This window comes from Mastomys coucha, unplaced genomic scaffold, assembly GCF_008632895.1.
Source record: "Mastomys coucha isolate ucsf_1 unplaced genomic scaffold, UCSF_Mcou_1 pScaffold8, whole genome shotgun sequence".
Lineage (NCBI taxonomy): Eukaryota > Metazoa > Chordata > Mammalia > Rodentia > Muridae > Mastomys > Mastomys coucha.
In genome coordinates, this window is record NW_022196914.1 from 62,750,800 (window position 1) to 62,777,289 (window position 26,490).

General features: G+C 38.7%; 1 long non-coding RNA gene across 2 annotated transcripts in view; it reads right to left on the bottom strand.

Moving 5' to 3' along the window:
- Positions 1-13,022: 13,022 nt before the first annotated feature.
- The window catches only part of LOC116083247, a 186,291-nt gene continuing 172,823 nt past the window's right edge, over positions 13,023-26,490 (bottom strand). For both annotated transcript variants that reach the window (XR_004115645.1, XR_004115644.1), the window contains one exon: positions 13,023-13,173. This is a non-coding gene — a long non-coding RNA (uncharacterized LOC116083247). The remainder of the gene's footprint in view (positions 13,174-26,490) is intronic.

The following is a 26,490-nucleotide window of genomic DNA, read 5'->3' on the forward strand; positions in this document are numbered from 1 at the left end:
ACAAGAGGGAGATAAAGCTTGTAAACAACAAAATGCTAACTGAGCCAGAATGGCTAGTTGGATATTTCAGCTAGATGATGACAGCTTAACAAGAAAAGAGTTAACAGAAACTTTGTGCCTATTCAGGAAGGCCTTGGGAGTACAAGGTGAAGAAAACACAACTCTTTGCACACTGCTCTATGAGAGACAGGCAGATACAGAAGTGATAATTAATACATATTTCCAGGGTTCAGCCAGAGCTGAAGAGAATAAGCTCTTCCCTTATCTCAGGGAAGAGATAAGGTCTTGATATTCAAGTTTACATTGGACATGCAAGTTTACACTTAATGGAGAAATCCTGTTTCATATACAATCTCACTGGAAAGTTATGGTCTTAATTAAATAGAACAGAATTTAACTTCTGTCTTTTCCACTCTATTCTGAGAACATATGAGGTCGGATCCAGAAGCCATGCAAAGAACACAGTGCTCTCACATTAAAATGTCAGAACAGCATAGGGTCACACGGCAAAGACAGGAAGTCCTTCTCCACTTGTACACCACTTGAGACGAGCTCCTTACACAGTTCACTGAAACCAGTAAAATGTCCATAGCAATGGCATGGATGGTGTCCAAGCTTGTTTGATGTGAATTTTAAGTCAATGTGTGGGCAGAAAGCTTTTCCATTGCCTCGGGGACCTCAAGGAAGAAACCAGTGGTGTTTAAACAGAACAAGAAGATCTTGGACTATGCAGATCAGGAGGCATTGAGCCTGGAAATATAAGAGAGTCTATGTATTGTTTTAGACATACCAGACTGGGCATTTCATGAGGTGGGAACACATATTAGCAATAAATGTCTTGATGTGTACTTAGTGAGGAAAGGATACATAGTAATGTGTTTATCCATGTGATTAGTCCACATTGTTCTGTTTAAGTGACAACCAGTAGGTCTAAATTACTAGTTACAGTGTGGCTTTACTACGAATTTACTAATCCTACTTCAGTCTTCAAAGAATCCTGAGTTGAATAACAAATCTAGGCTATGGATTGAGCTGATCTGTGTTTTTGACCCAGTTTTTCTAAAACAATAATCAAGAGTAGTTAAGAGATGATTACAGTTAATATCTAATGCTTTCTGATCTGTCCTTACTCATTCTCAAACAATAGCATTACCAAGATGGCTGTTCACAAGCTTCTCCAGCTTTGACATCCCAGTTATCAAGCCCAGGCCCCGTTAACCATACTCTTTCATACCTGCTTAGCAAGCATCATTCTATGTCATGCTGTGTTCCCATGTCATCCCTATTTGCATGCATAAATTTTGAACCTTTTCATGTTCATTTTATATGAAATTACTAAAATATTTCAGTTATAATCCATATCTTGACACCAACTGAGGTACAGAGAGAAGAGAGGAGAAGAAAGGAGTGGAGAGGAGAAAGTGAAGAGGAAAAAAAGGAAGAGGGAGAGGCTGAGAAAGAACGAAACAATAAAATGCAAACAAATTAATCTACCTGGCTACATGGATTGTGAACACACAAGGATTCAACATCTGTTCTTAATCAGTTCATAGGCCATTAGAAACTAAATATGCAAATTGTTATACAGTTGGTCCAAGTAAAGATTCACAATAGCTATTCAAGTTCCAAAGCTGATGGGAGAAGGTAGAAAAAACATCGCAAAGCCCTTTGAGATGGAACAGAACAGGCCGAAATTATGTCAGGGTGAGTGGGGTCATTTCAGACAATACTGGACAGGTATTCTAAAGCATATCTTGTAGAGAAATTCTGGGAACACTGAGAAGAAGAGATGACAGAAATGGTGGGTGAAGGTAGTGTGACAAGCAAAGACCATGAAAAGCCATGAAGAACGTGTGATAGTGGTTAAAAGGGCTGTGGGCAAATAAGTATATTCAATTTGGCCGTAAATATAAGGGACTCTTTTCATGTTTTAGAGTGTGTTTTAGTTATTATTCACAAGCGCTTTCCTTTAATGTGATCTTAAGATACCACATAATATCAATATGAATATGTAAAATAGAGGCAAAACAAAGATTGTCACAGCAGAAATTAGTTCCCACTTACTTGGCCTGGGAAGTGTTACTATTCTCAGTAATGCCCTAGCTTTATCTTGAAAAGCATGCAGTGTTCTTAACTGTTGAACAATCTCTTTTTGTTATATAATTTGGGTACCATAATGTCCACATTTTTAAAGTATTCATTTATTTTTATTACTTTGAACCAAATTCTCACACAGCCCAGGCTGGCCTCAAACTTACAATAGAAACTAGCCTTGAACTTCGATTTTCCTACCCTAAGTTTCCCAATGCTGAGATTATCAGCACAGGCCAAAATGTTCAGTTATATTCCTCTTTTTTAAAAAATATAATCACATTTTTTATTTATTCACTTTGTGTACATGTGTATGTGGGGGGGGATGTTTGTTAAGGTACACATATGAAGGTCAGAGGACATTTCCTGTAGAAATTAAACTTTTCTTCACACAATAACAGCCTTCTCTAAACATTAAAAAGATGCTTTATATTTTTAAATCTGAAAATAGTACTCCATGTTTTCTATTTCATCATCTTTCTTTTACATCTGAAAAGTTGCCATATGGGCAGGTTGAGTGGTATTGTAAAGCTTTGCCATCCCTGAATCCCACTTCTCATCCTAGTCTGAATCAGAAGAAACTGCTCTGGAGTTGTCTCTGTCCCACCTTTCGGGACTCAGCCATCCCTTTATGCTACCAACATTCCCTTGAAATGTTGCAGCTTGCAACACAGAGAGTCTGCAAGGAGATGCTAGAGGGAAAAAGCTCTGTAATTTGGATCCAGGCATTTGTGCAACCTTGTGAGGGTTATTATAACATATTATACCTTCTTTCTTGATGCTTTAGTATTTATTTTGAGGGCTTTGGGGCATATAGTTTCTTAATGTTTAATAGACTAATTATCAATGGTCTGAGCCAAGAGATGTGTCCAATTAAAGTCTGAGTCACAGGGAGCTCAATTTAAAATTCAGGAATCTTGTTGGCTCTAGATCAAGGATACTGTTTCAAGGAACTCTAAAATAAGAAGCAAACAAACAAACAGAGCCTAGCTTTTGTCTTCTCTAAGAATCCAAAGATTGCTACAAAAATTAAAGCACCTTATACAAGAGTCCCAGTGCACTGACCATAAAACACTAGGTTGAATGCTTTCTGCAGAGGCCTATTTTATTTGTAGTCTTATGGAGGAAGGTGTCTCCTTAAAGGCATTGTATCCAGGTGCCAACGTCATTATTCAGCCAGTGACTTCTAAGCTTTAAGTGATTAGCTATTCTTTCCTCCTCTGTGTCTTATGTGTTTGGCGTTTGGAATGAACCAACTATAGAAACAGAGCAGAATACACATCCAAAGGCCATTTAATTTTTAAGAGTTCAAGGGGGACATGACTTCAAAGACTGTTTAACCTAACCCTCGGCTTACAAATAAAGAAACAGAGACCCATAAAATTATTTGTGAAAGGTCACAGATAAAGAGAGTTGGAGCACAGTTCATTATTCTTTGTATTATAGCAGTGTTTTTATTAACTAGTGGTTCATACACAAAATGTCTAACCTTGCATGGAGATGGTGTCTGTCTGAAGAGGTTCCTTTCCTGCATTCACCAACAAGTGTAGCCTCAGCCCTTAACTCTGCTGGGTGCTTTTGCTAAGAAAAGGGCAGTAAGCTTTGTTTCATCCAGGACTCTTTCATCAACTAGAGTCCCAAGAAACTACAATGGCTTCCAAAGGGAGGCAGTTCTATCCTCAGTTCCATCGGATCCTGTGGTAAGGAGGAAAGTGAGATGAAGGAGGCAAATTTGTTGTCACATACATGGAAGAGGGGCTGGAGAGGTGGCTCAGTGGGTAGAAGCCCTTGCTGTGCAAACATGAAGACTCAAGTTCAAATCCCTGCAACCCTGCTTAAAGTATTCCAGGTGTGGCCAAGTGCCTGTAACACTAGCACTATGAGAAGGAGGTACAGGAGGATGACTGGGACTTGGTGGCCACCAGCCTAGCTCAAGGGTCAGTGACAGACACTGTCTGAAAGAAATGGATAGAGCAGAATGTCCAAAAGAAAAAAAGAAAAAGAAAAACACTTGGGAGAGCTAGTAATTTTGCCTCTCCATGGTCTTAAATGGGCTGCCTAACTTTATTTGACCCAGAGTATCTGGAACTTATTTGACCAGTTTTCTATCTATGTTTCTCCTTTGTACACCATCCATCAGAGCTCTATGACATGGAACAGGCCTCAGAAGTGCATCACAGAAGAATTTCTTCTGTACATGGTTACCTTGATCAGTTTTCCATAAAGAAGGATGCCTTGCTTGGGTGAACCGTAAGAGCAGCAGTATCACCAGGTGTAATGAATTCATTTTTTTCACCTCAGTGTAGATATCTGGGAATAACACTGACTGGTTACCATGATAAATCCATGATACTTAAACATCTAACAGACCCTTAACAGAATATTTGCCACTAAGTTTATTCAAAAAAGCTGTGACCAGATGACAACATATCTTCATTCCTGCCCTTTAAAAAGGAAATTGCCTCAAGCTTTATGCCAATACTCTACTGAGATTTAAGGCAAATTACATTACATCAAGTTCAATTTCATTAATCCTTATAGCTATCAATATTTATAAATAAATTGAAATTTCCATTGAGTAATTTCTTTCTAAAGGTAGTTATTTTATTCATTCATATTCATTAAATGATATTTATTTAGCCTATTTTGTTTACTAGATGCTATCTTGAAAACTACACGTGGCTGTGAAAAGACCAAATAATTAACCTATAGCCTTTCAATCAACCAACATTGAAAATAAAGCAATTTAAACATAAGATCATCATATGCATATGTATAGTAAACTTAGATGATTCCAGGTGACAGTAAGGGCTATAGAATTCTAAAAGGCACACACATATGATAGGAATTGAGGTGGTGATACCATTTTAAAGAGAGTGACCAGGGAAAAGATCATTTCCATCTTTGTCAAACAACTAGGAAACCTTAAGAGCAGTTTATTCTAAGTATGTCTCCCTAAATATTGGGAGCAGAAGACTTGGGGTTAGGGTTGAGCTTTGGGTTAAGATAAAGATGTCTGTCTTCCTCTGTCACCTGCTTTTTAGCCCTTCTTCAGGTCTCAGTCTCAGCCCTGTTCCAGAGCCATTCAAGGTTTTGTTGCTCACGCACCTTGAGGTGGCATTGACCACAGCTGTGGTGGCCTTAGTGACAGCTGTAGTGTGGGTCACTGTGTCTACATCCTCTGCTTTTCTTCTGCATAGTTCATTGTCACCTGATATCCCACTGATGGTGCCCCTCCATTTTCCACCAGGTGTCCCACAGTGGGAGCACCTTTCCTGTAGCTGAAAGAGGCCGTTTTGGTGCTGTGTAAGTGCTTGGTTAGACGGAGGAATCCAACTGAAAATACCACCGCTGCTGCCATATACTTTCTTTCTCAATCTGTCCAGGAAAAGTCTCAATTTAATAACCCCCTTTAACAGACAACAGCACTGAGGACAGATTCTTAAGCAATCATACATAACCAGAAATTAATAGTAGCGGTTTGGCTTCATCGTATTTATTTTGATTAACATAAAAGTGAGCATGTGGAGGGGTTTAAAGAGAACCTCTTTAGCAAAGAGCGATACGGCAGTCTTAGGTGTGAAGGTAGACTCTGAAGTGCAGAGGACAGGAAATTACCCCTGACTCAGAAATGCTGATGTGAACACTAGACTTCCTCTTCCTTTTAGAGACAAATACCATTAGATAATGGATTTCTCCAGAAAGACATTCTTTTATGGTTTCATGGTTTCTATCACTGTACTATAGATGAAAATTTCTGCCTGTGTCTACATAATTCCTCATAGTCATACTCATCTATTATTAACCAAAATGTAGTTCAAGTCCTCTCTGAACCTGTAAGCTTCCCTCTTAAAACCTCTTGAAAACTTTCATGAAAATAAATAAACAACTAAGTGTGTAATATCCCCTTGTCCATTCAATAATACCGACAATGCTTGTACATTAAGTACAGGGAGCCTCCATGGTGACCAGAAGATGCTCTTACAGTTTTTATTTCACTAAATAAGGCCAAGAATTCTAGTAACAAACCTCAAAGCTGTTTTGTTTTGGGTTTTTACTAGAAAAGGTTGAAAATGCATCCCAAGGCAAAGGTATTATAAGTGGGTCAAGTTTATTACCTGAGCCAGCCCATCCTTTGAGTCTCAAGCCCACAGATAGAGCACAAAACATGCTGATGTTAAAGTGGTGTTAAATAAAGTATTTACCTGGAGTATTATCTGTCTCTCATGCCTCATGTTCATAGATGGAACACAAGATGTACTGATGTTAAGATGGTGTTAAAAATAAACCATTTCTCCCTGAGTTTAAACCTGGCACATGCCAAGGAAGGCTTAGAACTCTCTTCTTCCATCACCCTATGCATTATACTCTAACAGCATGCCTGTTCAAATAGGGACTTGGCAGTCGGAAAATTAATATAAACTATTTTATTATAAAGAATTTAACATACTAATAGACTAAGCTTCTTATATTTCTCTTCATTTCAACATAACACCCCAGAGATTTTTTTTCCAAAGATTGTTGATACTTTCAAAAGTAGTAAACTAAATTTTAGGGAGAAAAGGTAACATCTATGAATCTTTCTAATATATTCCCAATGATGCAAGGCTAGGCTAAATTTGGGAATGCAGCAAATCTATCAATAGATGGTCCTATAAACTGGTATCCGAGGAGCAAGGAGAAAGTTATTCACCTGGTCCCTTTGCCTACTACCTCTTCCACAATTAGAGAACATTTTTTTCTGTTGGACTTTTCTCTTTGTTTTATTTTGGATACTGGCCCTGCAGTATATCCCCAGGACATTATCCAAAGAAAAATTAAGAGTTCTTGGACTAGCTCCACATGGGGTATCTACAAAGGCCTACTACCATGCACCTTGGATGACTTTCAGTTTTTCCAAAGCCATCTGGAGTCTTTTAAAGTTGTCATTGTTTAAAGAACCTGCAGAGTCAGGATAGAACATCTCAAGTCTCAGGAGAAAAGAAAGGCATAGGCTTGAAGGTAGCTGACAGGCATAGGAAGTCCAGAGCAGACTTCTGCACTTTCCTTCACTTGCCTTTCCCTTCCTGATGACACACACACACACACACACACACACACACACACACACACACACACACACACACACACACGTCAGCTGCAGCTGCATGCTCCCCAGAGTGCCACCTGCCTGGATTTGTAGAAAGCACAGCTACTTTCTTTGCTAGCATTCTCTCCTTCCCTACAACTCTTACCTTGTCATTTAAACACATGCAACCACTATTCTTCCTCTGTATTTCTCCCAGTGTCTGGGGTGGAAATGCCAAGCTTATTTCTGAATTTATAACCAGATAGTTTTTAATCCTCCAAGTCTCACTTCCCAAATTCTGGTGCTATCACTATTTTCCTAGTGGCGGCTTCTCTTGTCTGACATTATGTATGCTTTTACTTTCCTTCTTTCCAAGGACCTCTTGCCCTGTTTCCATCCCCTTATTTCCTACTACTACACAGCCCTAGATTTGAGTCTCTTTTCTTGCCCCTCATTTCATGCTTCAGCATCTGTCTTCCATATCCTGCTCCTCATCCCCTGCATCCCTTCTCCCTCTGTCTTAGAACAGATTTCTGGCCTCACTAGCATAGACTTTGAGTACCTGATTTTCTCTTTTAGCCTTAACTTATTTTGTTTCCTTAGCAAATGGGTATTTTAGGAAGTTAGACATAATTTTAACTGAAATTTCTTTGAAGAACTCAAAATAAAAGCACAATTCAAAGAAAAGCCAAGGCAGGTTGACCTCACTATATTTCTCAATAACTCAAATATAGGGTAATTTACCATGGCAGAACATATCCAAGGACAAATTCTGTCAATATCATGAAAGCTCAACAAGCATTGCTCAGGAGTAAAGGGTACATTCAGTTCAAATCCATTCCTATTTAGATAATGTGATCTCAATTGGTAGCAGCTAAAAATAGAGGTCTCGGGTTCCTGGAAAGATTTGACTCTAATTTCTGTCTTCAAAGAATTGGAGATGAGACATGAAAGGGTGTAGCCTCCTGGGACACTCAAAACAATTAAAATGAAAGCACAGTCTGTCAGTACTTCTGAAATATAAGAAGCATGATGAGCACATTTATGTTTTGAAAATATTTCCTATGCTATGTCACCTATAGAAATGTTTATAGCACCACTGTAGAATCAAGTATAATTATGAGCCTTGAGCTGTTATAGTAAGATAGTTGAAGTCCCAAGTTTGGGATGCTATCTTCCAAAACAATGTTGTCTTGTCAGTGATTACTTATCATCTTTCCCTCTTCTTGAATGTTACTAGAAATATTTAGGGTTCTTTCCATTTTCAATGGCTTTATTGAGATTGTCTAACCATGTAATTTTACCACTAGATTGTAATTTGATGTCCTTCACATGGCTCTCTGTATAAAAAGAACAAAGAAAAACATTTGAGAGTATCTTGTTCCTTAGACCTCAACTGATTTCCACTACTATTTATATATATATAAATAGTATATAATAGTATATAAATATACTATTTATATATATATAATAGTGTTTATATATATAAATATACACATATATACATATACATATATATATATAATATAACTTTATATTATATAAAGTTAAGAAAATGGAAGTTCCAAATGTGGCTGTTATGAGGAGATGGGCATTCAGGTTTGGGAGTCACTTCAGGTACTCTGGAAGAATACTCTTGAGGATGAAGGTCTTGATAAACAATGATGCTCATTCCTTCTCGCCTCAACCTGACTGAGTCATCCAGTGGCTACCCATATACTCCTTAATAATTACTCCATGAATTCTAGCTAGGTGCTATAGAAGCTAAACGTCCTTTGTATGTCAGTCTTTTCTCTCCTACATGGTGCTCTGGTGAAGAACACATCACCATGCTTAACAAGGCTGAGCAGTCACAAATACGTGGGATTCCAACATTTGAGCTGAAAAGTTGAGCTTGCATGGGCTGTGTGAGATGATGAGATGCATCAGCCAATAGCCCAGAGACTCCAGAGTATGTGTCTTATGAGTCTGAATTGAGAAGGCCAGTTTATTGTACACAGCTGAAGAAGGAAAATGGGATAGGATGTCTCTGTAGGGGACAGTTTCATGCTCTAACACCAGGAGAAAGAAGCTATGATCAAACTGTCAACATCCATACAGGAACCAGGAGGTTGCTTTGCTATATCCCCTGAACCTGACCTAAGAAAAGATTTTCTGTTCTCATGAGTTTGAGGCATTGGAGTCCTTGAAATGGATATGCTCATTCCATCAGGACCTTATCAGCTCCCCACAGTAAAATAAAGGTGTTTCTGTTTCAGACTCAGGTCTCATGTGTCCTCTGTGATTCGCTAAAGGACAGAGGTGAACATGGTTTCAATAAGCCAAAGGCAAGAGGATGTTTCTGGTACTTTAAAATAAAAATAATCTGTAAACTTATATATTCAATATACAGGTACTTCCTTTAAAATCCCTCTGTGAAAATGTAAACATTTTCATATTTTGACAAGAGATCAAGAATAGAACATATTAACCTCATGGAGCTTGTAAAAGTAATTGTGTTTAAGTACATGACAACGAAATTGAGCACTTCTATAAATACTTCAGAAACATCAAGGAAATGTAAAGTTGTTTACATTTGGAGCAATTGTTTGGGAGAAGAAATGTTAAAATCTAATAATATAAAGTACAGGAATCAAATATCCATGTAACATATCTATTGCTTTTCTTGTCACTGTGACCAAATATTACAGAAGCACCATAAGGAAGGGATAGTATCAGCACATGCCCTCCCATGATGCCTGGGGTGACGCTTCACAGCAGGGAGTTTGCATCATGAAAGTTAGTGGCATGTTTTGTTCACACCTTTGTACAGCAAGAAGCAGAGAATGGGATCAGAAGAAAATGTGGTGATAACTTCAAAGACCTATCCCTAGTGACCCACCTCCCCCAGCCAAATCCCACCCACCAACAATGCCGCCAGCCTGAGACCAGTCGTTCAAACACAACAGCTTATGGAAGACATTTTATATTTAATCATAAGGGATGGCAATGAATTCTTTTGTAAATTATTCTGCCAAGAAGGTATTGATAGTAAAAAACTTTGAAGGATAATCCAACTAACTAGTTATAATACATTGACAATAATTTAGAAGTGCTATCTATATAAAAACCCTTTGTTGCTTTCTCCTCCTCTTCCTCCTGTTCTTCCTCCTCCTCCTCCTCCACCTCTTCCTCTTCTTCTTCCTCCTGCTCCTTCCAAGAAGTAATGCTGTAAAGTAAACACAGTATGATCTAGGGCTAAGCCCAGCAAAACAAAATATACGGACAAAAAATAGTTTAAAGTGCTTTCTGAAATTTTGCTTTTCAGTGGAAGGATGAACCTAGGCTTTCTTACTTTTCTATGTGTTTTCTATCTCCCTATTTTCTAGATAGAGCATTTATAAATTCTAAGACAAAAGAAAAGAAGTGGGAAGGGAGTAAACACGGCTTTACGCACTATCTGCTACTCTTTGGTGGGGCACCAAGCTTGGTGAGAGGTAAGATCCTACATACTTCTCATCCTGGACACCTGTGTGTTTGGAAACCATGATCTATGCGTGTGTATGTATGTATGTATTTATGTATGTATGTATGTCATTTTTCTCTTTAAAAACTTTCTTCTCTCACATATTGTATACCAACTGAAGTTTCCCTTCCTCTCCTCCTAGTCTCTCCCCTCCCATTTCCTCTTCTCCCCCAGATCCACTTCCATACCTCTCCTCAGAAAAGACCAGGCCTCCCAGAGACATAAACCAGACATGGCATAACAAGCTATAATAAGATTGGGTACATACCATCACATCAAGGCTGGATGAGGCAACCCAGAAGGAGGAATTCTCAACAGAAGAATCTCAAAAACTGAGAAACACTTAAAGAAATGTTTAACATCCTTAGCCATTAGGGACATGCAAATCAAAATGATTTTGAGATTCCATCTTACATCTGCCAGATCAAAGCACAAGTGACAGCTCATGCTGGCAAGGATGTGCAGCAAGTGTGGGAGTGCAAATTGTACAGCCACTTTGGAAATCAATATGGCGTTTTCTCAGAAGATTGGGAATCGATCTACCTCAAGACCCAGCTATACCACTCCTGGAAATATATACCCCAAAGATGCCCAACCATACCAAAAGCACACATGCTCCACTATGTTCATAGCAGCTTTATTCATAATAGCCAGTAACTGGAAACAGCCTAGATATCCTTCAACCAAATAATGGATAAAGTAAATGTGGTACATTTACACAACGGAGTATTACTCAGCTGTTAAAAACAGTGATACCTCAACATTTGCAGGTAAATAAATGGAACTAGAAAATATTATTCTGAGTGAGGTAACCCAGACCTGGAAAGACACATATGGTATATACTCACTTATAAGTGGATATTGACTGTAAAGAAAAAGATTAGCATTCTACAATCCACAGAGGCAGGGAAACTACAGGTTTCCAGAGAGCATCCTAGGTCATGTTTGGAGCAGGTTCAGTACCCTACTTATAAAGTAATGGCCTCAAAGATGCTGTTGCAAACTAGTTTGATAAACTGCTATTGGGCCATGTTAGAGGTACATTACTACATTGTATCTATCTACACCTTCTGGAGCAGAAAGGCTCTGTGAACTGAGAATTAAAGAGGAGAAATAGATTAGCTAGTGGATAAAAGGCAGAAAGGATGACACAAACATTGATACTTAAAGCTAAGTACTTCTCAAACCTGTCAGTCCATTTTAGTCACCATGGATACTGCTCATCAAGGTTGAACTCCTTGTACTAGCAACACCAGCACCAGCTGAGACTATAAATAACACAGATTCTCCAGCTAAACCTTAGACCTATGAGATCATAATCTGTCTTTCACTGTGATGTTAGGGTGACTGGTAAGTTTGTTGAAACTCTTTCTGAGAAACCCCACAGATCAGGATTCTGAAATTGATACCTTCCATTAACATTTCCCTGCATTGCTAACACCTTAACCTCTTCATTCATATATGCACTGAGTGGGGGTTGCTTCTTTTTCCTTTAGAGTAGTTATACTCACCATAAAACTCCCACTTAATTCATTAGAGAAAACAGTGAATAGAGGTAATAGAGTATTGGCGAATCTGGCACAAAGTATTTTTTATCTTACCATCAAGTTTACAAAACATACCTCAACTTTCACCGTTTCCATATTATTCCACAGCCTACACACCCTTCCTTATGTCTGGAAGAGTCTTTCCCCAACTGCTGGCTCAAGTGCTGAATCATCATCAAGTCTCACAGGTTAAAAGCCATTTTATCAGCAGTTCTACAGAGTGAGTTGCAGGATAGCCAGAACTACATAGAAAGCACACAAAAAAGCTATTTCTTTAAACACTGTTCTTTCGTATTAGGTTAGGCTTCCTGATAATACTGGTTGTCGGTTTGACACACCTAAGTAGGAGCCTCCACTAAAGAATTGTCTCCATCAGAATGGCCTATGGGACATGACCTTTATTGCTAATTTCTGTAGGAGGGGGCCAGGATATTGGTGGAGGTGCCATCCCTATGCAGATAGACATGGGCTGTGTTAGAAAGGTAGCTGAACATGAGCCTGGGAGTTAGCCAATAAGAAACACCGTTCATAGTTTCTGTTTCTGCTCCTCCTTGAGTTCCTGCCCTGACTTGGCTCAGTGACAGACTTTTACCTGGAAATATAAGCTGAACTAAGCTCTTTCCTGCCCAAGTTTGTTCTGCTCTGTGCTTTATCACAGCAGTAAAAGGCAAACTGGCACATGAAGAACCACTAGTTCCATGACTCTTCAACTAACAGCAGCTCAATAAAGGTTTGTGAAACAAATCAGTTATTTTTCTCTTGCAAGAGACACAAAGATGTATCTGGACAGGCAACTTTATTAACTATGTCATCAGTCTCTTTCGCTGTAGTTTATTTGTTTTTAGCCATTCAAACAAAGCCTAGGTTACAATCTTCCACTATACCTCTGCTTCAGGGTTTTTGTCAGCTTCCTTCCATTTTCTCACAATGTCCCGTCCCTGACATTCTAGTCAGGCAGCCATCTAGAAAGCAGAAAGGCATTACATTCAAATGCATCTGCTAGTGAAGAGTGTCATGTTTTATCATAAATTTGATCCTCAATCAACATAAGAATATAACCCCCTGCATTTTATAATAGCCTCTACCATTTATGCTGACAGCCATTTTTTTAGCCTGCAAAATTCATGATATATTTGTTTTTTTTTTCTTTTCTAATTGGATATTTTATTTATTTACATTTCAAATGTTATCTCCTTTCCTGGTTTCCCCTCTGCAAGACCCCTATCCTATCCCCCCTTACTCCGCTTCTATGAAAATGCTCCCCCACTCACCTTCCCACTCCCACCTCACCACCCTAGCATTACTATACACCGGGGCAACAAATCTTCACAGGACCAAGGGCCTCCCCTCCCATTGATGCCAGATAACACCCCTTCAGCTCCTTCAGTCTTTTCCCTAACTCCTCCATTGGGGTTTCCATGCTCAGTCCGATGGTTGGCTGAGAGCAAACACATCTGTATTGGTCAGGTTCTGGCAAAGCCTCTCAGGAGACAGCTGTATCAGGCTCCTGTCAGCAAGGACTTCTTGGCATCTGCAACAGTGCCTAGGTTTGGTGTCTGCATGTGAGATGGATCCCCAGGTGAGACAGTCTCTGAACAGTCTTTCCTTCAGCCTTTGATCCACTCTTTGTCCCTGTATTTCCTTTAGGCAGGAACAATTCTGGGTTAAAATTTTGGAAATGGATGGGGGGCCCCATCCCTCAATTGGGGAGGGGGGGATCATGCCTAACCTCTGGATATGGTCTCAACAGATTCTCCCTTCCCTTTGTAGGTTATTTCAGACAGCCATTTTTGCTTGTTCCTGGTATTTATCTACTACAGCCCTACCTTTTGCCTTTTGTTTGTTTGTTTTCTCTATTTTAACTTGAATATCTATGTCTCTTATTCATGAAGTTGTCATTCCCAGTTATTACTACTCCCAATAGTTGGGCTAATGCTAAATGTAAAGTTATTTTATTAATAAGTTTTTGGAGAGAATGGGAACATTTGACGAATAAACAGATTCACATAGTGCATTAGAAAGATTAGGAATGGAGCAATAGAGTCTGAAGGAACCAAGATTAAAACAGGTGGCCCAGGAAGAAAGTTGTTAAACAAACTGAAAAAGCTACAAACAATCAAGAGAGGACTGGCTTTCCATTCCTAAGTCAATAACAGTCTTACATGTGCACCTGAGAACAGGTAAGAATAGGAGAGAGTTTAGTGCAAAGGATGTCCTTCAGAGTTCTTCCTCCCTGCTTTTCTCTTGCTTTACACTTGCACACTGCTCATCTCTTCTTCCTTTCTCCAATCTACACACACCCATAAAGTTATCAACGCTTTTAGTAGGAGGGATATGTGCATACAAAAATCATTCATTCTTAATAAAGCATCTGTGGCATGCTGATCATCAGAGTTCATCCCCTAGTGCAGCCTGCCTTGCACACACACTTTTCAATCCATAGACACAGATGTCTGCAGATGCAGCCCTGCATAGATGTGCACTCTCTGGAGTGTGTTTGACAAACCCAAGTATACTTAATCCACATCTTCTTTTATGCAACGTATTTCCAGGCTTATAGAAAACCCAAACCAACGCCAACAAAACAAACAAACAAACAAAAAAGTCCAAAATGACTTTAACCTTGGAGTCCTTTTTTGCTTCATGCTAATTCACACTGTAGGAACATAGCCTTGGAAGGGAAACATTTCTTTAAGAGCCAGTGTGATTTTATTTTTTACTGGAACTAAATATTAAAATTCAACTGACTTCAAGGTGAATAAGAGGCCATCAGTCCTTCTTTGGGAAGTGCGTCCTCCTCCTGTGGTTACTTCTGAAGGAACAGAATCATGTACTACATAAGCACATATTTTATCTAGGGTTTCCATCTCCAGTCTGGTGGCCAGAATAAGTTTATATTGTGGAAGCAACATGGAAGAAGAGCCAGATGATTTCGGTGCAGAGCCTAATTGTGCCTTTTCTCAGTGAGGGAACTTAGGGATGCCACTCAATCCCTTGGAAGTCAGCTTCTTAATTTCCCAACTCTAAAACAGAAGTGGTATCTGCAGGATTCTTTGGGGCTTCATGAAATAGTTGGTGTACTCGTTTACTATGGGGAGATAAGATATAATTATTTACTGTGGAGGAGAGCAGCATGCTCAGCAGAAATAGAGTTGAAACTAGCCTGAGAGGTCGCAATTCTGTTTTATTACTTCCCAGTTGCAGAAACCTAAGCTAAATCCTTATCCAATCTATGCTCTGTTCTTTCCAATCTGAGAAGACAGGGAGAATATAGCCAACCAGCTGCAGATTTGTTGTTAGGGATGAAAACCTCACGTATGTTAATCACTTGAGAAGGTCTTATAATGGAGAATATCCATTGTACATTTTACATATTGACTCCATTGTTAACATTGTAACTGGAGACATCTAAATTTTTTTGAGTGAAACATATGTAAAGGATTATTAAAGGTGTTTTTTTCTCCTCCACATTGAGGCCAAGACCAGTGAAAATAAAGATGAATTATTTTAGAGACAGAAGTCGACGCATCCAGTCTAATGCCCTGGCTCCTTTTTCATTTAACTCAGCTTGGCTAAGTTCTTCACATGCTCCTTGTGGATCTATGGAAGAAGCAAGGGTCCCTCATTAATGTCATAGCACTCAAAGCTTTTCTCCTCCTGTTTTCATTTAGCTATAATGAAATATCTCTCCTCTCTCTCTCTCTCTCTCTCTCTCTCTCTCTCTCTCTCTCTCTCTCTCTCTCTCTCTCTCTCCCTCCCTCCTTCCCTCCCTCCCTCCTTTCCTTCCTCCTTCCCTCTCTCTCTCTTTCTTTCTCCTTTCTCTCTCTCTTCCTCTCCCTCTTTCCCCCTCCCTCTTTCACTCACACATATTGTCTCTCACACACACACAAACATACACATTCTCTGTCTTTCTTTCACACACAATCACACATTATACACGTACATATACACAAAATGTTACACATGGACTTGAATGGTATGGTGATAGTTTATTTAATTTTCTCTGATTTTTTTCATATTCTAAGCCTAATGCAGTGAATTCCCAAATGAAGCTATTTTATAGTCACATGTGACAAGAGAACCTATGTTATCTTTAAGAAATATGGCCATGGACACATGTTGTATTTCAAAAAACACCCTTCTTTACTGGTACAGCTTGATTGAGCCAAGCAACCAACTAGTCTTTTACAGAGAAGGGGGAAGAAGCAGAAATGTCCTAAATGTTTGGAATAGATGGCACATTTGTACAAATCAATGCATTAGCCACAGGGAACACTTTCTCTGAGCTTTACTAAAGTCCATCAGCAGATACACATGAAGGTACATGCCTGTCATCTCAGCAGGCAGCAGGATTCTCAGCTACATACTGACTCTAGAGTAATTAGTTAATTAATTAATATAAATAATAAATTAGTAAAAGTCTTCATTTCAACATGTGGCATCTCCTTGTCTATCATGCTGTATCTGGCCCTTCCCCCACCTTTTGAAAAATGCTTTCTCTCTAAAATGCCCAAGAGATTGAATTTTCTCTCTATAATTCTAAAATTATAATCATATGTTTGATGCTAAATGCTGGTTAGATCTCTTATTCCAAATTGAATTAGTTCTCAAAGGCAATTCCAAATTAGTGATAACCATATGTTCACATCTCAGCAACAGGCACACAAAGCTATTTCTAGGCTGTTACTCATGCAATCACCAGTGAGTGCATTTTGGGGCTAGGGATGGGGCTTCTCCTATACCACTGACCCCCAGAAAATCTAGACTAGTAAGCATGACATCAGACATAATTCTTGGACAAATTATATCAGTAACACCTGCAGATCATATATAAAAACACCAAGACAGAAGCCAGAGAGGGGCCTTGGAGCGCAGCCAAACTCTAGTCTCTGAGGCCACATTTAGCACAAGTGAAGCGGCACCGACCTGAGTTTGCTTGTGATGGATGGGCCCTGCAAGGCACTGCCGGATCATCCGTCATCACTGTTGTTGTTTGCAGGTGCCTCTTGGTGTAGCAATGGGGGATGGGGATAGAGGATACATTTCCAAGCCATTTGAAAGCTATTAATACCTCTGCTTATTAAACTCTTGTACTTTTCCCCCGAATGTTATAATGTATACTGAGGTAGTCCAGCAGCTTCTGTATACACAAGGAAACCCCCGTGAAAAAGCAAGCTACAAATAGCCAGCCAAGATGAAGAAGCTAAACTAGGCAGTCAGGAGGACAAGCAGTGTTCAGAAACAAATGCTTTTCTATTTTAAAAATAAAAGGCCATTTTTTTAAAAAAAAAAAAAAAAAGCAAAAACAAACAAACAAACAAACAAAACCCTGACAACCTTGAGGCCCAGTGCCTGTTAGACTCCCAAAGAAATGAAAGAAATGGAAAATGGAATTTTCAGACGGGCCAAAGAATTACCCAGTTTAGTATTTGCCATAGGCAACAACCCTAAGCAATATTTTTATTAAATTTATTTATTCACTTTACAACCCAATATCATCCCTTCCTCTCCTCCCAGTATCCCTCACCCAAGTCTTCCATCCATTTCACCTTCCCCTTCTCTTTTGAGACTGGGGCATCCCCTCTAGGTGTCAACATTCCCCCACCCCCACTCATCAAATCCCTGCAGGAGTAGGCCAGACAAGGCTATCCATCCAGGCAAGCATCCACAATTTTGGAGGACCCACATGAAGACAAAGCTGCTCATCTGTTACATATGTGCAGGGGTCTAGGTCCAGCCTGTGCTTGCTCTTTGGTTGGTAAATCACTCTCTGGGAGCCCACAAGGTCCAGGTCAGTTGTCACTGTTGGCCTCCTGTAGCATCCCTGTCCTCTTCTGGTCCTTCAATCTTCCTCCCAATTCTTCCGTAAAACTCCCAAGCTCTATCTACTCTTTGGGAGTGAGTCTCTGCATCTCTTTCCATTGGCTGCTGGGTGCAGCCCCAACCCCACACCATATTTCCCTCTTTTACCCTGTTTGCCCTACATCTGATCTCACCCCCTACCCAGCTCCTCTCTTCATCCCCTCTCCCACACAATTCTCTCCTTCCATCAACCTCTGATATCTATTTTTTCCCTTCTAAGAAAGATTCAACCATCCTTCCTTGGGTCTTCCATATTATCTGGCTCCTTTGGGTCTGTTGATTATAGCATAGTTATCTTGTAATTTATGGCTAATATCTACTTATAAGTGAGTCCATAACATGCATATCATTTTGGGTCTGGGTTACTTCACTGAAGATGATAATTTCCAGTTCCATTCATTTGCCTGTGAAGCTCATGATGTCCTTGTTTTTAGTGTCTGAGTTTACAGGTTTTGATTATTATGAATAAAGCTTCTATGAACATAGTTGAGCAAGTGTCCTTGTGGGATGGTGAAACATCTTTTGGGTATATCACCAGGAGTGGTATAGCTGGGTCTTGAGGTATAATTAATTATAGTTATTCCTAGTGTTCTGAGAAACCACCAAACTGATATCCAGGGTGGTTGTACAAGTTTCCACTTCCACCAGCAGTAGAAGAGTGTTCCCCTTGCTCCACAACCTCACCAGCATGTGCTGTCCCTTGAGTTTTTAGTCTCTGTTTTGAGATGGGAGTAAAGTGAAATCTCAGAGTCATTTTGATTTGCATTTCCCTTGTGAGTAATGATGATGAACATTTCTTTGGGTGCTTCTTGGCCATTCAAGATTCCTTTGTTGAGAATTCCCTGTTTAGCTTTATATCCCAGTTTTAATTGGTTTTTTTAGATTGTTGATGTTTAACTTCTTGAATTTTTTTTATATATTTTGGATATTAGCTCTCTGTCAGATGTAGGGTTAGTGAATATCTTTTCCCAATCTATTGACTATCAATTTGTCCTATTAACAGTATCCTTTGACTTACAGAAGCTCTTCAGTTTCAGAATGTCCCATTTATTAATTCTTGACATTAGCACCTGAACTATTAGGGGTCTGTTCAGGAAGTTGTCTCCTAAACCAACAAGTTCAAAGCAATTGCCCACTGTCTGTTTTATTAGGTTAAGTATGTCTGGTTTTACGTTGAGGTCTTTGATCTATTTGGACTTGAGTTTTGTGAAAGGTGATAGATATGGATCTATTTCCATTCTTCTACATGCAGACACCTAGTTAGTCCAACACCATTTGTTGAAGATGCTCTCCCTTTTCCTTTGTATGGTTTTGGCTTCCTTGTCAAAAATCAAGTGTCTATTTGTGTGTAGGTGTATGTATTTGTTTCTGGGTCTTTGATTCAATTCCATTGATCCACTTGTCTGTATCTATATAAATTACATACAGTTTTTCTTACTATTGCTCTGTAGCACAGCTTGAAATCAGGGATGGTGGTGCCTCCAGAAGTTCTTTTATTGTTCAGAATTGTTTTAGCTATCCTAGATTTTCTTGTTTTTGTCATATGAAGTTGAGAATTGGTCTTTCAGGATCTGTGAAGAACTTTGTTGGAATTTTGATGGGGATTGCATTGAATCTGGAGATTACTTTTGGTAAGATTGACATTTTCAGTATGTCAATCCTACTGATCCATGAGCATGGGAGATCTTTCCATCTTCTTATATATTTCTTGATTTCTTTCTTCAGAGACTTGAAGTTCTTGTCATACAGGTCTTTCACTTGTCTGGTTATTAGAGTTATATCTAAGTATTTGATGTTATTGTGGCTATTGTGAAGTGTACTGTTTAGATAACTTCTTTCTCAGCCCATTTATCACTTATGTATAGAAAGGCTACTGATTTGTTTGAGGCAATTTTATATCCAGCCATTTTGTTGAAGTTGTTTATCAGCTGTAGTAGTTCTCTGGTAGAATTTTTGGGGTCACTTTTGTATACTATCACATCATTTGTGAATAATAATACTTTGACTTCTTCCTTTCCAATTTGTATCCCGTTTATCTTCTTTAGTTGTCTTAATGCTCTAGCTAGAATTTCAAGTACTATATTAAAGAGTGAAAAAGCCTTTTCCTGTCCCTGATTTTAGTGGGAATACCTTAAGTTTCTCACCATTTAATTTGACGTTGGCTATTGGCTTGCTGCTTATTGCTTTTTACTGTATTTAGCTATGCACCTTATATCCCTGCTCTCTCCAAGACTTTTATCATGAAGGATTGTTGGATTTTGTCAAATGCTTTTTCAGCATCTAGTGATATGATCATGTAGGTGTTTTCTTTTCAGTTTGTTTATATGGTTGATTATGTTGATGGATTTTTGTATATTAAACTACCCCTGTATCCCTGAGACAGAACCTACTTGTTCATGGATTGATGATGTTTTTGATTGGGTTTAAGATTATTTTATTGAGAATTTTTGCATCAATGTTCATAAGGAAAATTGGTCTGAAGTTCTCTTTCTTTAGTGTGGTTTAGGTATCAAAGTGATTGTGACCTCATAGAATATGTTTGGCAGTGTTCTTTCTGCTTCTGTTTTGTGGAATCATTTGAAGAGTATTGGCATTAGCTCTTCTTTAAAAGTATGGTAGAATTCTGTACTAAAACTATCCTGCCCAGGTTATTTTTCTATTTTCTTTTTTCTTTTTCTTTTTTGGGGTGGTGGTAGTGGAGCCTTTTAATGACTGCATCTATTTCCTTAGGGGTTATAGGACTATTCAGATGGTTTACCTGATAGTGATTTGTCCTTGGTAATTGGTATTCATTTCATTTAGATTTTTCAATTTGTGGAGCAAAGGCTTTTGAAGTAAGACCTAATGACTCATTGGATTTCCTCAATACCTATTGTTATGTCTTCTTTTTTATTTCTGATTTTGTTAATTTGGGTACTTTCTCTCTACTTTTTAGTTAGTTTGGCTAAAAGTTTGTCTATCATGTTGATTTTTCTCAAAGAACCAGCTCTTGGTTTAATTGATTCTTTGTATTGTTTTCTTTGTTTCTAATTGATTGATTTCAGCCCTGATTTTGATTATTTTCTGCCATCTAATCCTCTTGGGTATGTTTGCTTCTTATTTTCTAGAGCCCTCAAATATACTTTTAATTTTTAGTCTGATAACTCTCCAATTTCTTTACGAGGGCATTTAGTGCTATGAACTTTCCTCTTAACATTGTTTTCATAGTGTCCCATAAGTTTGGGTATGATGTGCCCTCATTTTCATTGAATTCTGGAAAGTCTTTAATTTCTTTCTTTATTTCTTTCCTGAGTCAGTGATTGTTGAGTAGAACATTGTTCAATTTCTGTGAATATGTAGGTTTTCTGTTGTTTGTGTTGTTGAAGTCCAACTTTAATCCATGGTGATCTGATAAAATGCATGGGGTTATTTCAATCTTCTTATATCTGTTGATGTTTGCTTTGTGACCAATTATATGCGCAATTTTGGAGAAGGTTCTGTGAGTTGCTGAAAAGGAGGTATATTCTTTTGTTTGGGTGAAATGTTCTATAGATATCTGTTAGGTCTGTTTGAATCTGTTATTTCTCTGTTTAATTTCTGTCTTGATGACCATTGTTGAGAATGGGCTGTTGAGGTCTCTCACTGGGGACCTCAACAAATTCAATGTGTAATTTAAGCTTTACTAATGTTTCCTTTAAGAACATGGATGCCCTTGCATTTGGAGTATAGATGTTCAGAATTGAGATGTCCTCTAGGTAAATTTTTTTCTTTGATCAGTCTGAAGTGTTCTTCCCTGTCTCTTTTGATTACTTTTGGTTGGAAGCTGTGATTGTTTGCATGTGCTTAGCCCATGGTGTGACACTGTTTGGAGGTGTGACCTTGTTGGAACAGGTGTGGCCTTGTTGGAGTAGGTGTGCCACTGTGGGCTTGGGCTTTAATATTCTAGTCCTAACTTCCTGGAAGTGAGTTTTTCACTAGCAGCCTTTAGAAGAAGATTTAGAACTCTCAGCTCTGCCTGCACCATGCCTGCCTGGATGCTCCCACCTTAATGATAATGGACTGAACCTCTAAACCTGTAAGCCAGCCCCAATTAAATGTTGTCCTTTATAAGACTTGCCTTGGTCGTGATGTCTGTTCACACCAGTAACACTCTAATTAAGACAAGTCTATTTTATTAGATATTAGAATGGCCACTCCAGCTTGTTTCTTGGATCTATTTACTTGGAAAACCTTTTTCTGGCTCTTTATATTGAGACTGGAATATCTATCTTTGTTTGGAGATGATGTTGCTGAGATGTGTTTCTTGTAAATAGCACAATGACAAGGTCTATTTGTGCATCCAGCTTGGGGTTCCACAAGGCTCCTCTGGATTAAGGGGCAAGCCAGAGGTAAACAATGGGCCTCAGGGAACCATGAAGGCACTCGTTTCTGCAGGCTGTCTCAGGTGGACCAGATAAGTGGAGTCTGGTTGAGGCACAGTCAACCTCCATTGTCTGGTCCATGGCTCCCCACAACTACTGTCATCAGGATTATCCAGCTGTGTAAAAGGTGGACTGGGGGGGTGGCTGCAATTGGGGTATAAATTGAATAAAGAGATTAATTAATAAGAAAAATACATGTCTACGATATATCATAGAGTCATATGATATTCAAATCATGAAGGCAAGTCATTTCTTTTTGTGACTGACTATTTTATGAATAAATACAGTGAAACGTATTTATTCATCCATCATTTGGTAAAAATTGTGTTATTTTGCTTCTCAGATATTCTTTATAATGACCCTGTGATCATTCAGATAGAAAGTTTCAAATGGAAATGTTTGGTTTTTGTTAAAGCTTCAATACCTGGGACTTAAGTTGTTGAGTTAAATGGTATTCTCAAAACTGTGTTTATTAACTTTCTACCAAAAATATAGAGGCTCTCACTTTCTCCATTAATTTGTCAACATCTGTGAACTGTGTCTTCTTAGACCTTGCTACAAGTTTTAGTTTCATAATGACTACAAAGCACTTTCCCATTGGTTTGCTTTGCGTTTTTCTGAAACCTAATGATATAGAACATCTTTCACATGGTTAATGGTCATCATCCCTGCAGACATGCCATTCAGATCCTTTGCTTCCATGTGTCAGCTGGGTTGCCCTTTTATCAGAAAAGATAAAAGCAGCTATCAGATATAGAACTCTGACACTTCTCCTCTACCCTTGTGCCTTTTCCAGCCACTTTTAAGATTGTGTCTAACAAAGCACAAATTTGTTCAATTCTGTTGATGTGTTATTTTTCTGTCTTTGTGCCTTATATGTTGTACTCAAAAAACCAGTGTCTGAGCAAGGGTCACAAGAGGGTTACTCCTACACTTGTGTCTGTGAGCTTTGGAGGTGTAGCTCTGCGAGAACTATATCCTCTGTGAAGTTGACATTTGCATATTTTCTTATGGTGTGATTGGGGGGGGTCATATTTGTTCTTTTGGACATGGATATCCAGTTTCTCAAGGCCATTGGTTGATAAGTCTGTCATTTCTTCACTAATGATTTTGACACACTGTTGAAAACAAAATGGCTCTGGTTGTTAAAATTAATCTCTGTACTCTAAAAACCCACTTCCTTCGCTATATTATTATGGCAATACTGTGCTGTATTATACTGCCTCCATTTGATTGGTGTGACCATAGAACGCCTTAATAGAAGACCAAGGTTTCAGCAATACTTCTCAGTTTCAAAATTATTTTGGCTATTCTGAATTTATTGAAATTATAGGATCAGGTTTCCAATCCTTATTGAATTTTGTTACAAATTTCCTTCAATCTGTAGACCATTTCAGGAAATATTGCCACTTCAAAAGTGTTAAATCATGCAGTCCATGACTATGGAATACCATTCCACTTCCAATTACATCTTTTAAAAATTCTTTTAATAAATTTGTACAGTTATGCATGTCCTGCTTTTCTAAGACCTATTCTTAGAATTTCTTTTCTTTGTGGAGTTGTAAATACAATTGTTTTCTTAGTCTCATTTCAGATTGCTCATTGGAAAATAATAATTTAACATATTGATCTTCTATTTTGAAACCTTGCTATCTTGGCTCATTTCATAGGGTTATAGAAGCAATTCTTCCAATTTTATATATGTGAGATTATCTTATTTGCAAAAAGCAATAGCTAACTTTCTTTCTTTCCTTCTTCCTTTCTTTCTTTCTTTCTTTCTTCCTTTCTTTCCAAGTTGAGAATTGTTATGTTTTGAGTGTGAAAGGTCTCCTGCAAGCTCTTATTTTTGCACAATTGCAGACTTGCAGCAATTTTTAGTCACACCTGGCTAGCTAGTAAAGCTGGATCCGTGGTACAGGATATTTAGGGCAATGGTCCATTCTTGCCTCCAGTCTCATCACTGCTCCTGATCTGCCAGACTATAGGATGCTTCTGCCACAAGCTCCCACTACTGTGACTTTTGTCATGTCTTTTCTACTGTGATAGAATCTGTCTCTCATGAAGTTGTTTCTGTCCAGTGTTCTGTCACAGTACCACAAAACTCACAGAGAAGGCTTCTCTCTTTCATTGTTTACATCCCTTAGCTGGAGCATACACTGGGCAAAAACAAATATGTTGGTGCTCTTCCTGGTCTTAAAATGAAAACATTCAGTATTCAATCCTTAAGTCTGGTGCTAGATGATGGTTTACAAGCTGAGGGTTGTTCCTTTTGTTTTCGTTTTTATTTTTATTTTTTTGAAGATCTACAAAGAGTTCTTCAAGAAAACATAAATTTCAGTAAAAAAGTCAACTAATATAAATTAATATTTCTGTCCCCTGAAAAATACAACATGAGGAAACTCAAAAACTCTTTAAAGATACTTGAAATATATATTCACCAAAAATAAGGCTGTATTTTTTTTCCTAGAATATTTAAGAGAGTCATATAACGTAGATTCTATTATTCCTATGACTTAGTTAAGTCCCTCCTTTTACCAGAAAGATGTTTGCAAAATTTAAGGGCTTTAAAATGGCAAAACTGAGACTCAACATGTAAGGCAGATAAAATCTGTGTTTGAAGTAGAAACTGGGATGCCTGGGCCATGGTCTGCTTGGCTGTCTTCTTTGGCTGTCCTTCCCCTAATCTAATGACATCTCCATGTAATCCACAACTCCTGGTCTTGACATTTAGAAGGCAGCAATAAGATGGGGGGTAGAGAAAGACTTTGTCGCCAGCTCACCCCAGCTCCTCATGCACAGAGGACTCTCACGCCAGTGCAGCTGGTTTCATACCACGTGTGACTGTTAACAGTGCATTGATTTTCACAACTTAGCTTTTCAATAAGTTTTGGGATGAGAATCACTAATCCGTAGCTTCTGTCTTCCAAATTTTCCGAATGCCAACTATGTGAAAAAACAAAGCACTGCCTGTATTTCAAGAGGTGTGTGTGCCTTTGTGTCTGTGTGTTTGTGTCTGTGTGTGTCTGTGTATGTTTGTGTGTATGTATTTGTGTGTCTGTGTGTTCAACACAGAGCTAGAATACATAAAATATTTACAATATAGTTACACTACATATAATATGCTACACTAACAGCTGTATTCTATATCGTACATATTTGTCATTAACAATTGGGTCACTCTATAAAGTTAAAGGAAACTCTGCCACTTTAGCGTCCATAAAAACACTGAACAGTTACAGGTTGAAGCAGGAAATGCTGTTTCTTCTCCACTAAATCAAACAGAGATGAAAACAGGTCTGGTTTTATCAGACCAGAATGTAAGACTTCATAACGCCATTACCTACCTCCTCTTATGAAAATTAACTGTGCAAATAAAATGCATCACCTCTTCTCTGGAAAAAGGCTCTAAGATTCGTGGCTGCTGGCGTCTGGGACAGCTCAGGCTTCCACGGGTTTTAAACAGCACCTGGAAGGGCTCAGCAGCTTCTTCTCAGCATTTTCTGCATGGTGGTATAAATTCAAGCTGTTGTAGGGGTGTGCTGCAGGCACTCTGAATGTGAACTCGGAATCTTTCTCTTATTTAAAGATCTCATCATGGTTGGGAAAGAGAACTGCTATTTTAGGCATTAGTCATAACCATGACATTTTCACTGGTCCCGTTGGAATGTTGATAAAAGGGGGTGCAGGTGCACAGTGAGACTGCGACAGCGAGCTATACCTAAGTTTGTTTTGTAAATTGCCCCCAACATCACGCATAAGCATAGGAATGCTCTTCCTCATTACTCCCTACCCCAGTGGTCTCCACATCCATCGTTGTGCAGTTTTATGTTTTCTCATCTTTCCTTTCCAGGTGTACTGAAATTATAGGTTGTTCTTGTCCCTAGGCATCGTTGTGTTCAGGCACACATCTTTGCAGCAGAATCATAGCATGTGTGAAGTAATTCAAGAAGAAAGGAAGAGAGGAAGGAGTGCATAACATTGTCTTTTCCCATTTCAGTTCAAGCTCAACTAGATAAA